The sequence below is a fragment of the Scyliorhinus torazame genome, chromosome 14 (genome assembly GCF_047496885.1).
Source record: "Scyliorhinus torazame isolate Kashiwa2021f chromosome 14, sScyTor2.1, whole genome shotgun sequence".
Lineage (NCBI taxonomy): Eukaryota > Metazoa > Chordata > Chondrichthyes > Carcharhiniformes > Scyliorhinidae > Scyliorhinus > Scyliorhinus torazame.
Window position 1 is genome coordinate 20,769,467 of NC_092720.1, and position 9,017 is coordinate 20,778,483.

At 47.7% G+C, this 9,017-nt stretch overlaps 1 long non-coding RNA gene across 2 annotated transcripts; it reads left to right on the forward strand.

The window, feature by feature from the left end:
- Window positions 1-2,354: 2,354 nt before the first annotated feature.
- Window positions 2,355-7,755, forward strand: LOC140389568 (uncharacterized). 2 transcript variants are annotated; one of them, XR_011934421.1, is made up of 2 exons: window positions 2,355-3,256; window positions 7,550-7,755. It is a non-coding gene; the product is annotated as an uncharacterized lncRNA (long non-coding RNA). The 2 variants fall into 2 exon arrangements; XR_011934422.1 differs by having other exon boundaries at window positions 2,355-2,982.
- The last annotated feature ends 1,262 nt before the right edge of the window (window positions 7,756-9,017 follow it).

Consider the following 9,017-nt stretch of genomic DNA (forward strand, 5'->3'; position numbering starts at 1 on the left):
TGATCTTCATGAACAGCTACAATATGCTGGACCCATGGACCCTCCTGTGTCACCGTCTCAGTTCACCTTTGCACCTGGGGTTGGGGAGCGCAGGGGTCACCTTCCCCCCCCTCGTGCCACACACCCGTGTCTGTCTGGACAGCACTGTGCTATGGGTCCCACCACAACAAATGTACAAAGTTTGACCAGGGGTGGAGTGTAAGGTGAGGGGGTTGGGAGGGGCTGCGGGTGGGCTGCAATGTGGAAGGAGGGCTGTGCAAGGAGGGGAACGTAGGGTGAGGGCTCACAATGGCAGGCAGAGGGACAAGGAAGCGGGTGAAGAAGATGACCCAGAAGACAGAGGAAAGACCGAGGGGAGGGAAGCTGGACCCTGAAAAGCTGACAAACAAGAGGCTCACAGGGATACCGCATTGTTTACTAGAAGGAGATGGATGAAGACTCCAGAGGTGGTGGGTAGAGGAGCAAGTGGGGAATGGACACCTCACAGGTGATGGGCTTGGAAGAAAGGTGGTTGAATTGAGGAACAGACTTTTTCTTGAGCCTGCTAGCCTTTTCAGTCCGAGTTGCCGACATCCTACACGTTCGGGTGAAGACAGGTGGGCTGGGGGAAATGATAGAGTGTGCTCAGTGACGCTGGGCCCTTTAAACCCTCAGCTGAGGGCAGGAGAACGAATCAGCCGCCAGCCCACCAGGAGATCGGAGGGGAGAATAGCTGTGCGTAATTAATGGTATTCTAAGACAGAATCTGATGCGGCAGCCTGCCATTATGGTCGACGGGACAGCTGCCAGTGGTGCCACCCGCTCTCGCACTTGGTCTCAAAAGTGGAGAATTCCACCCAGAGTGTCCATTTACCTGATGTGTGGTGCAGATGTTCACCCTCTCGGGATGCACCTGAGCCTAGAGATCTGCAGTTGCTGGTTGGCGGAGCTAAGATGAGGTTAACTAGGATACGATGGGTAAAGGTCATGTTACTGCAGCCAAAAAGGTTTCAGTTGTGCTTTTCACTTGGTGTTCAATGTGAACATTGTACAAACCGGACTGAAGGTATTAGAGTCAGGAATGGTCGGAGAGGAGATTGCCAGGGCTTGGCGTTGGTGGAATGCATTGAAGCACAATTGATGCAGAGTGCACATTCTCTCTGCGAAAGCACATTACGGTCAGACAAGCCCAGAAAGCTTTGGAACAAGTTGGCTAAGGCAGACTTTTCCAAGTGGGACTACTCTATCCATTTTGGCATTGGCTTGTGGGATATGTGGATTCAGGATGTTATTCTACGTGTGTTCCTTGCTACTGTTGCCATTGTCGGCAATGTTTCGACAAACCATTCGGGATCCAGACTGGATAGTCATAAATCAGCACTGCCCTGGAATACTGCAGACTGAACAGTCAGACACAGAGTATTGATTTGCCAACGGTGTGTCATAGGGAGCCAACCTTGAGCTGTATGAGAATTACCTCTCACCATTTTCCACCTTCCCAAGGAGTAGAGTCACTCGTCATTAGAATTAGAATAGAAATTGGACAAGAGGAGGCCATTCGGCCCATTCCTGTGCCAAGATCTACGCAAGAGAGTTTAGCTCGTCCCATTCACCCACCTCTATCCACCGCTCTGAAAATAGTTCCTTTTCAGCAACTCCTCGAATTCTCTTTTAAAATCCAACATTAAATCTGCCTCCACCACACTCTCAGGCACTGCCTAGTCACTAGCTGCATTAAAATAAAAACTTTTACTCATGTTGGCTTTGATTCTTGTGCCAATTGGTGTATTTTTGCTCTCGAACCTTCCACTTTCTCTCTACCCTGTCCAAACCCTCATGATTTTCAACACCTCCGTCAGATCTTCTTTCAACATTCACTGGTCGGAGGAAGACAGCCCCCGGCTTCTCCAGCTGAGGATCACTTGTTTGGAGTCTTGAACGGCCGCACCGCAGATAGCAGGAGTTCCATAAGAGGAGCTGCAGTGAACAGTGCAAACATGCCAGGGACCTGATGGCGTCCTTCTCAATACACTGTGCCCTATGGAGTGGTGACTCCACCAGATGGAGCTACACAGCTTCAACAACATTTGCTTTGTTGCTCTGCAACTCAGAGAGGGTGGACGTCACAGGCAGAGGGGTTCACCGGATTGTCAGCTGTGACTTTGGCAAGAGACATGCCGGAAATAAACGGAACGGAATAAGCCTTCTAATTTAACATTGCACCTTTCGCAGTCTCAGGACACTGCAAAGCGCTTTCCAGGCAAAAAGGTGCTTTTTAAGCGTCGTCACTGCTGGACTGTAGGAAACCCAGCCGCCAATTTGCACACAGCAAGATCCCAAAAGCAACCATGTGACAACGAATCAATGATCCGTTTTTGTGATGTGGATTGTGAACCAAACAATGGCTGGGACACCCAGGATAACCCCCTGCTCTCCATGAAACAGTGCGACGGGAGCTTTGATAACCACGCCGGGTGGGCAGACGGGGCCTCGGTTTAGCACTTCATTCGAAAGGGATTGCCTCCAGGAGTGCAATGTTTCCTCAGTGCTGCACTGAACCCAAAGTCCCAGTTACGCCGCGACGTCAAGCCACAAATTGCTCATCTACCAGATCCCGAAGCTGTTTGTTTCTCAAATCACAGTGTTGACTCCTGTGTGTGTGTGTGTGCGCGCGCATGTGTCGTAATCATTGTAATGCTGAAATCAAACTACAGGACTGCTCAGGAAGCCGAGTTCTGACACAATATGTCGAGAACAAAATGTCAACCGGTGTCACCAGCTGTTCACAACCGGCACTGATGAAGCTGGCTCGCGGGTTCACTGACAGCCCAAACATACTCTTCTTGTAAGCGTCAACTCGTGGCTCAGTGGGGAACGCTCTGAGTCAAGAGGTTGTTGCTTCAAGTCCCACTCCAGGAATTTTGAGCACTTAATCCAGGCTGGCGCTTTACTGCAGCACTGAGGATGTGCTGCCTTGCTGGGAGAGTAAAGGGGCATTTACTGGTAATGGCCACACAATTGACAGATCTGGTTTATGTACTGCTGCGGGAACAACTTGCAACCTGATGTGTAATGGCACAACCCCCGTCCACTGTGGCGATGCAGAGTGTGAGGAATGTCATATTCAGGAGCTCCTCACTGCGCTATTACTAAGTTTAATGTCCTTGGAGTATAATGCATTGGGAACATAATTGGGCCGGATCTCCAGGTTTGGTCAAATGGTTATTTGGAAAGAGCACTGTAAGAAGTTTTACAACACCAGGTTAAAGTCCAACAGGTTTGTTTCGATTCACTAGCTTTCGGAGTACTGCTCCTTCCTCAGGTGAATCAAATTAGAAAGAGTCACTGGATTGTTATTGCTTTATATTTGAAGGTCTGTACTTACAGCAAAGTTAACAAAGTTTCTTTCTTCAAAATATGAAGATCATTGCAAAGTTACAGTGAGCGTGCAATGGTGCAGTGTATCTACTCAGAGGCAGTGGTATATGGCGTCCATCCATGTGGGAGTTCGCTGTACACAAATTGGCACTCGCGACATCTAAATTCTCACACTGACTGCACTTGAATGTACATCATTGACTGTAAAATGATTTGGGATGTCTTGAGGTTGTGGAAGTTGCTATACAAACGCAATTTCTTTCTTTTAATCTTATGTTGGAATCATGAGGTTTATAAGATTATTATATTCCTGGACTGTATCTTTAAATTTAGGCAAATTTCGTGTGACTGGTTCAGAAGTCTGCCTGACAGTAAGCCTGGATGGTTCTATTGATAGAGATCAAAAAGACTTAGATTATTTTACCGAAAAGAAGATGCAAAATGTTTCCACTTGAAAACAAGGGCAGCACGGTAACATTGTGGATAGCACAATTGCTTCACAGTTCCAGGGTCCCATGTTCGATTCTGGCTTGGGTCACTGTGCGGAGTCTGCACATCCTCCCCGTGTGTGTGTGGGTTTCCTCCGGGTGCTCCAGTTTCCTCCCACAGTCCAAAGATGTGCAGGTTAGGTGGATTGGCCGTGATAAATTGCCCTTAGTGTCCAAAATTGCCCTTAGTGCTGGGTGGGGTCACTGGGTTATGGGGATAGGGTGTAGGTGTTGACCTTGGGTAGGGTGCTCTTTCCAAGAGCCGGTGCAGACTCGATGGGCCGAATGGCTTCCTTCTGCACTGTAAATTCTAATTCTATGTCATAAGTCCCCGTGTTTACAATGAGTCGCCTCTGATTCTCCCAAAGTCCCAGGGAGGTGTTGAAGGTACTAGCTTTTGAATATTTGAGCTGCAAACTGTCCATTTATTTCTAAGGTGAAATGAAAGGTGGGATCAAAGGTTACTGCTTCGCATTTAAAATTGAATGCAAGGTTAATGTGTTTCGTGGTACCGTGCGGAAGAGGGCTGAGGGAGCCATTTTTGAGATCGGGTTGCAGGCTTTCCTACAGACCAATGAATATCACAGAGAAGGGTTCTGTGTGGCCAGCAGAGGGAAGAGGCTGTTTGGATTTGTGAGGGAGATGGTTTCTAGTCAAAGCGATGCATCCAAATATTGAAGGAGATTAATCCTGACAAGGGATGGAGGGATGGTAGAAGAATCATCGGAACAGACTTGATTGCTGGTAGTTGATTCATGAAACTCTCTGAAAACTGAGGAAAGCGCTTGGAGACGGTCAATCGAAATGTCCTACCCGGCGAAGCGTCTGTGTGGGAACCCATTGGAAGCTGGTAGCAACTTATTCCCAGGGCTGTAATTCTGTGTAGAGATTGATGTGGGATAAGCAGAAAAGAGGAAAGTCGCTTCCTTTAGTTTCAAACGTAAGTTGCCGTAAGGAAAGAAAATAGCGTTTAGTCAATGTAGGTTTTAGTCATTTGTTGCAGTAAAAGCTTTGAAGGGTGAAATCTTTTTGTTCTTTCAACCAGTAAGTTTTAGCTCTCTACAGAGGTCTTAGAGTGTGGGTCATTAAAGGCATGGCACAAACACAAGTGGTTATTGTCTCTTTAAAATTATTCAGTAAATCATGTGGAGGGGTTTTGGAAGAGCATGGCGACCAATTGCACAAGAGCAGGGTCTGTACAGAAACCTACGCGGGTCACTGACTTTCACTGATTGTCCCCTCTCATCCTATTTAAGTTCAGTTCAGTCAAGGTGTTTTCTAACCCTTCAGCTTTCAGTCCTGATGGTGGCTGTGCGTGCAACAATAACACTAACTTACATTTAGATCATAGAATGTCCCAAACATTTTAACAGAATCACTTCCCAATCAAAACCTGGCACTGAGCCACACAGGGAGAACTTACACAGCAGGTGACCAAAAGCAAGATTTTAAAGAGCAGCCTGGTGGAATAGAGAGAGAGAAGAGGAGAGAATTCCGCAACTTCAGGCTTGACAGGCCGAAGACAAGGCGGCCAGCCATGGAGCGATGGAAGTCAGGGATGCACACAAGAGGCCAGAATTGGGGTGCAGACATCTCAGAGAGTTGTCGGGCGGGGGAAAGGTGCAGGGATAGGGAGAGACTCTGAAGTAATTTGAAAACCAGGATGAGAATTTTAGAATCGAGGTGCTGCCAGGCTAGGAGTCGAGGTAACCCAGCAAGGACAGTGCTAAAGGTCGGACGGAACGTGGTGTCTGTCAGGATGCAGGCAGCAGGATGTGAGGTGGCGTTTTATGCTCATTACTTGCAAAGGGTGCACCACAGGAAATTGGAGGCAAAGAATAACCTGCCTTTGTAAGAAATGGAAAGTCATGATCTACATTCCTGTGGTCTCCCGGTGTGAGTGTCCTCCAAATAGGGCGGCACGATAGCACAGTGGTTAGCACAGTTGCTTCACAGCTCCAGGGTCCCAGGTTCGATTCCCGGCTTGGGTCACTGTCTGTGCGGAGTCTGCACGTTCTCCCCGTGTGTGCGTGGCTTTCCTCCGGGTGCTCTGGTTTCCTCCCACAGTCCAAAGATATGCAGGTTAGGTGGATTGGCCGTGCTAAATTGCCCTTAGGTTGCGGGATAGGGTGGAGGGCTGGGCTTAAGTAGAGTGCTCTTTCCAAGAGCCGGTGCAGTCTCGATGGGCCAATGGCTTCCTTCTGCACTGTAAATTCTATGAAAGTCGCATCCCAGTTCTGGATGCAGAAGCGTCCCTGTGATATTTTTTCGATGCCAATGGACTTGCTGCAGGTTTTCAATTTTTATAATTCCTTGGAGACCTTTGTTCTAAACCTGGATCTGTATCGGAAGTACTGTGACCTGCAAGGCTACAGACCAGGTGCTGAAAAACGGGATTAAAATGGCCTTTCTCCTTTTTCCGGCCGGTGCAGCCAGGAGGGGCTGAATGGCCTCTTTTTGAACCATGATCTTTCTATGGTTCACTGGTTAAGTGTTCAAAGGTGTTGTAACCCCCATGAGAACCCTCAAGAGTATTGAAAGTCAAAGAGATCTAGGAGTACAGGTCCACAGGTCATTGAAAGGGGCAACACAGGTGGAGAAGGTAGTCAAGGAGGCATACGGCATGCTTGCCTTCATTGGCTGGGGCATTGAGTATAAGAATTGGCAAGTCATGTTGCAGCTGTATAGAACCTTAGTTAGGCCACACTTGGAGTATAGTGTTCAATTCTGGTCGCCACACTACCAGAAGGATGTGGAGGCTTTAGAGAGGGTGCAGAAGAGATTTACCAGAATGTTGCCTGGTATGGAGGGCATTAGCTATGAGGAGCGATTGAATAAACTCGGTTTGTTCTCACTGGAACGAAGGAGGTTGAGGGGAGACCTGATAGAGGTATACAAAATTATGAGGGGCATAGACAGAGTGGATAGTCAGAGTCTTTTCCCCAGGGTAGAGGGGTCAATTACTAGGGGGCATAGGTTTATGGTGAGAGGGGCAAGGTTTAGAGTAGATGTACGAGGCAAGTTTTTTACGCAGAGGGTAGTGGGTGCCTGGAACTCGCTACCGGAGGAGGTAGTGGAAGCAGGGACGATAGGGACATTTAAGGGGCATCTTGATAAATACATGAATAGGATGGGAATAGAGGGATACGGACCCAGGAAGTGTAGAAGATTGTAGTTTAGTCGGGCAGCATGGTCGGCACGGGCTTGGAGGGCCGAAGGGCCCGTTCCTGTGCTGTACATTTCTTTGTTCTTTGAGACTCATGGTGGAGACCCGGTTGATCTCCCAGTGGGCTCGTGGAGTATGATACCACCCCCCCCCCCACCCCGCTGAGGGGTGGAGGTCCAACAGCGCGGCTCGTTAATTTCACGAGATAAAAGCCGGCCGAAGAGGGAATCTGTATCTTCGGATGATCCCAGTTGGGATTGGTTGAGTTCTTCACCACTGTGCGGCCTTACTGTGTGTAAGAAATCAAACTTCTCGGACTTAACTCTTCGGGACTTCTCGCGATCACTATAATTGGGAAGATTGGATCAATAAGTAATAATCTGCACATTATTTTAAAAATAGTGCAAATCATGCACTTCCTGTTTAGAATTCCTCCTTCTTGTTGTCCTAATTTTGTCGTCTTTCTTGCTGTTCTAAATTGCTATGTGAACAATTCTCATTTGATTTTGTAATGTCAACAATCACATTGTAATTTCAGGATTCGGCCACTCGGTGGTGCAGTGGAGTAAGTTCTGAAGACTCCCAGCATTAAATTACCAACTGACCATGGGTAATGTGCCCAAAGTGATGCCGTGTTTCCGATATTACAAGAGTGATTATTATTCAGAGGCACTTCACTGGCTGGAAAATGCTGTCTGTGGTTTATCTTGAATTTGATCGATTTTAATAAATTTGTTCATGGGATGTGGGTGTCTCTGGCTGAGCCAGCATTTATTGCCCATCTCTGAAGGCAGTTAAGAGTCAACCACATTGCTTTGGGTCTGGAGTCACATGTCGGCCAGACCAGGTAAGGAAGACGGATTTTCTTCCCTAAAGGAATTTAGTAAACCAGGTGCGTTTTTACGACCATTGACAATGGTTTCATGATTTTAACTCCAGATTTTAAAAAAACTCAAATTCCACCACCTGCCCAGGTGGGATTTGAACCCAGGATCCCAGAGCATAATCCTGGTCTCTGGATTACTAGCCCAGGGACAATACCACTACGCCACTGCCTCAACTACTAGGGTTTGCAGCATCCCTACTAACTGAGATCAATTGCCTCAACACAAACTAATCTCCATTCCGGCTGGCTGAGCGACTTATTGGCCCATCGGGGAGGGATGTCTCGTTTAAGATCTTAATACAACCAATAATTATGGTGAGGCTCGAGGTTGTGGAAATAGGAAATTAAAGAGCACAATATATTTGTACTTAGAACGATGGAATTAAAAATACAGACCCATTTAGATAGGTGATGGCGACACGGTGGCACAGTGGTTAACACTGATGCTTTACAACTCCAGGGGCCTCGGTTCAAATCCGGCCTCAGGCGACTATCTGTGCGGAGTCTGCACGTTCACCCGTGGCTGCGTGGGTTTCCTCCGGGTGCTCCGGTTTCCTCCCACATTCCAAAGATGTGCAGGTTAGGTGGATTGGCCACGCTAAATTGCCCCTTTGCGCCCAAAAGGTTAGGTGGGGTTACTGGGTTACGGGACAGGGAGGCATGGGCTTAAAGGAGGGCGCTCTTTCCAAGGGCCAATGCGGCCCTGATGGGCCGAATGACCTCCTTCTGTCCTGTAAATTCTATGAAAAAATGATTACATTTTCTTTGAACAAAGCAACATAACTCATTTGATACAGGCCAATGAGTCATTAAAAGTGGTAGATTTTTTGCCGTGGCTCAGTCAAGGAACATCCGCAAGGGCCTGACAACATGTTTCCTGAAACTCTACCCAATCGTAATGTGGGCAGGAAATGCAGCATTTTTGGAGCTCAAGATGAGACAGGACGAAATGAGATTCCCGAGTTAAGTACAGGACTGCGAATTCCTGATAAGGGTGGACTGCTGTTTAGGAATTAGAAAGAAAACCACAAGGAAAAGACGAGTGCTCACAAATCCTTAGTCGTTACGAATGCAGCTCGTGCCTGCATCTTTCAGTCTTCCCCTGTGTTTGCCAGCCATG